The following is a 3,504-nucleotide window of genomic DNA, read 5'->3' as shown; positions in this document are numbered from 1 at the left end:
AGTTTTATTAACTAAAGAACTTGTGTCGCAAGTTTCGTCGGAACGAAGTTACGGAAAGTTAATTAACAAACGGAGACGGTAACAGTTCCATATATTTTTCTCCCATTCTTCTGTCCCTGTCCCCCCAGTGGTACAGCGGTATATCTACGGACTTATAGCGCTATAAACTGGGTTGCGAGACCCGTGGTGGGCAGGGCATAGATAGCCCGTTGTGTAGCTTTGTGCTTAATAACAAACAGTTTTCTCTACCTTGACTTTTATGCAAAAAAAATAAAAAGGACGGTAACTTCAAACGCCATTCTTTTTTGTTTTTTAAATAACTTTTTTGGCTTAGTTAAAATGAAAAAAATAATTCAAATTCAAAGAAAAATATTCCTTTGCTTAAAATATATTTTGCTGTTATTTTTTTTGTGATTAAATATTTAAAGTTCTGTCCTAGTTTTGATCAAATACTTAAAATTTTGTCTTGGTTTGTGCTAGTTGTGATCGATTACTTGTATTTATCCTTGTTTGATCGATTACTCATATCTTTGTCCTGGTTGTAATTAAGTACTTATAGCTATGTCCTGGTTGTAATTAAGTACTTATAGCTTTGTCTTGATTGTGATAAATTACTTACCACTTTGTTTTGGTTGTATTTATGACCTGGTTGTGATTAAGTACACAAGTTATAGTTTTGTCCTGGTTGTGATCGAGTACTAATATTATTTGTTATTCTGGTTGTGATCGAATACTTGTATTTATGTCATGGTTGTTACAGAGATGTTATATTATAACGTTTGTGTTCAGGCCAGCTGTTTCAAGAAACAATGACAAATAATAACCTGTAATAAGCATAAACGAGACTTTACGAGAACATATCGTTCCTCGAGCTTTTCTGAAGTACATTCGATTGTTTTTCTCATGCAGTCTTCACATGAAGGGGGGATGAGTGTTGAGCATAACGCTTTTTATATTATACAAACAAGAAAACTTTTAGTGATAAGCCTTATAAAAACCAATAGTTTGACACTGTATAATTGGAGAGATCATTTACTTCGAAACGAGTAATGAACCAACGGAATTAAAATGCTTGATATTGTACCTTAAAGTGTTTGGCCAAGGTCGATAGTACTTAACTAAGGTTTTATCATTAGACTAACAATAAACATACATTTCTGGATATGAAGCATAAATACAATTGTGATTAGTATATATGTAGCCTTTACAGCGATATATTTCTGCCACGCGTTTTCCTGTAAATGTTCTTTTAATGATAGTACTTGCTATTTCTGTCGGTGCGTTATTATCTAATTTGGAACTATTAACGAGATATGTTTCTATGTATCAAGATTCATGCAAATCTACCAGAATAACTTAGATATCACAGTAATTACCAGCGATACTATAACTAATGGCATCATTACGTAGTGAATTTGTGATGATCAGTGCACAGAACGAACATCAGATTTTTGTATTTATCGAACCTTTCTGTTTCCACAATTTACAACTAATGACGCCACCTGTTGACTACTAAGATACAAATCTGCTGTATATATGTTCACAAGAGTACAGGTGATAGCTTCTTTTAAACCTGACTGAAATAAACAGTTTTTATTATTATCTGAAGTCTAAGTGTCGTTTTTCTTTAACTTTATTGCCCGAAGGATGGTTAGTTTTTGAATGACGTCATGTAACGTTAGTGCTAGATCTGTAACTGAATGTAAATAAGTCTTCAGTACCTTCATAAACAACGTTTCGCCATTACGGTTTCATCAGGTGAAATGTTGGCTGAAATAAAAAGTTTTGTTTTATCATTTTTTGAAGAGTAAAGGTTATTTTTTTCTAACTTTATTGCTAAAATAACCATTTGTTTGTTTTGTAGTTAAGCACAAAGCTATACAATGGGCTATCTGTGCTGTGCCTACCACAAGTATCGAAACCGTATTTCTAGCGGTATAATTCCGCACACATACCAATGAGCATTAAAATAACCGATCTTCCATAGTTGCTCAACATCTTACATATGTCTGTGACTGTGTATAGTGCTTGCAGACATAAATCTTGTAACGTTATATATTACAAACATGAAGCTTATATGATATTGTATACTATAGAGTTGAATCTTATAATATTATGTATTATAAACATGAAGCTTATAATATATTATATATTATAGACATGAAGCTTATACTATATTGTTTAGTTTTAAATCTTGTTTTAAAGCTTTAAGTAAGACCACGAAATGGCACGAGCTCAAAAATACGTTTTTATTTCAATAGTAGCAACACTTTCATAAACTGGATTGGGATCTCAGCCAACAACGAACCTATTTTTATAATTACTTATCAACAATTACGTGTAACAAAAGAAGTTATCATAGAATTAAGCTAATACTGAACGGCATCAAATTAATTTGATGAGGCCTGTAAGAAATTAATATCAAATTTAATCTGAGCAAGCTAACAACTTATAGCAAGTTAAAAAATCAACCCGGTAATGAGCATAGCTAATTAAACAGTGTTTTTTCATTCTTACTTGTAAAGCTTAGGATGTACTATGTTATCAGTTAGGTATCCTTGGCTGTTAACGATAATTTCGACCGATAAATAAACTTAACATTGAATTTTCACCTCCCGTCTCCTTTTTTTTTATCGAATACTTATCTAGTTTAAAACCATTTAAAAGCACTATTGATTGAAAATATACACCATCGCCTAAACAAAACCAACAATAGAATGCTATGTTACTAAGCAACCTTAAAAACGACACGTTTCATATTTCAAGCAGGAGGAATATTACTAAAATTATACTCTGAACATTTTCTTTGTTTATAAATATATCTCTTGTAGATCTCGTAGACATAAAAACTATTAGCTAACTGTTTTTACATCGCTACTTTGTTGCCACTCTGAACCTCAAACTTCTAATAACGTTAAACAAAGCGTTGTGTACTTGTGATATCTTTGTTACACAATGGCTATTAATTAAATGTCGCGTTTATTCAGTATATAGAGTAATTTAATCAGGAAAATTATATAAATGTATTTTTTTTCCTCGGCATAAAAAGTATAGGCTGGTTTAGTCAGTTTAACTGTCAATAGGTGGCGCCCATACAAACCAGCGATAGGAATTATTCTGGCTGTGTTGAGGTTGGAACATTACTTTTCTTGCATGCAGTTCATATGTAATTTAAAAAATAATATATATATATAAGCTCTCACACTTACTGCTTAGCCACAGGTGGAGGAAGAGGGGTAGAGAATAAAAACTATTTTTGCAATATAATCATTATTGAAAAAAAAAGGGAGCATTCATCTCAATGAGAAATACTTGTATATTTTTGTTAGTTTCATTTGCTACATTTCCATGTGTATAAACATGAAAGTGTTTATATGTACCGTATTTTGATGTTTTGAGCTATTTTGTGTTTAGAACAATATATATATACTAATTTTTAAAGTATCAAATTGCATTTTTGTTCAATAAAAATCTTTCAAATGCGGCTGTAGCTTGTTTTCCCCC

The 3,504-nt window shown here is 31.6% G+C and overlaps 1 long non-coding RNA gene across 1 annotated transcript in view; it reads right to left on the bottom strand.

Moving 5' to 3' along the window:
- Positions 1 to 3,177: 3,177 nt before the first annotated feature.
- LOC111083440 overlaps positions 3,178 to 3,504 on the bottom strand; it is a 12,339-nt gene continuing 12,012 nt past the window's right edge. The window contains exon 3 of the long non-coding RNA XR_002609036.1: positions 3,178 to 3,196. This is a non-coding gene — a long non-coding RNA (uncharacterized LOC111083440). The remainder of the gene's footprint in view (positions 3,197 to 3,504) is intronic.

This window comes from Limulus polyphemus, unplaced genomic scaffold (assembly GCF_000517525.1).
Source record: "Limulus polyphemus unplaced genomic scaffold, Limulus_polyphemus-2.1.2 Scaffold9520, whole genome shotgun sequence".
In the NCBI taxonomy this organism is placed as follows: domain Eukaryota; kingdom Metazoa; phylum Arthropoda; class Merostomata; order Xiphosura; family Limulidae; genus Limulus; species Limulus polyphemus.
This window is presented reverse-complemented; position numbering and strand designations above follow the sequence as displayed.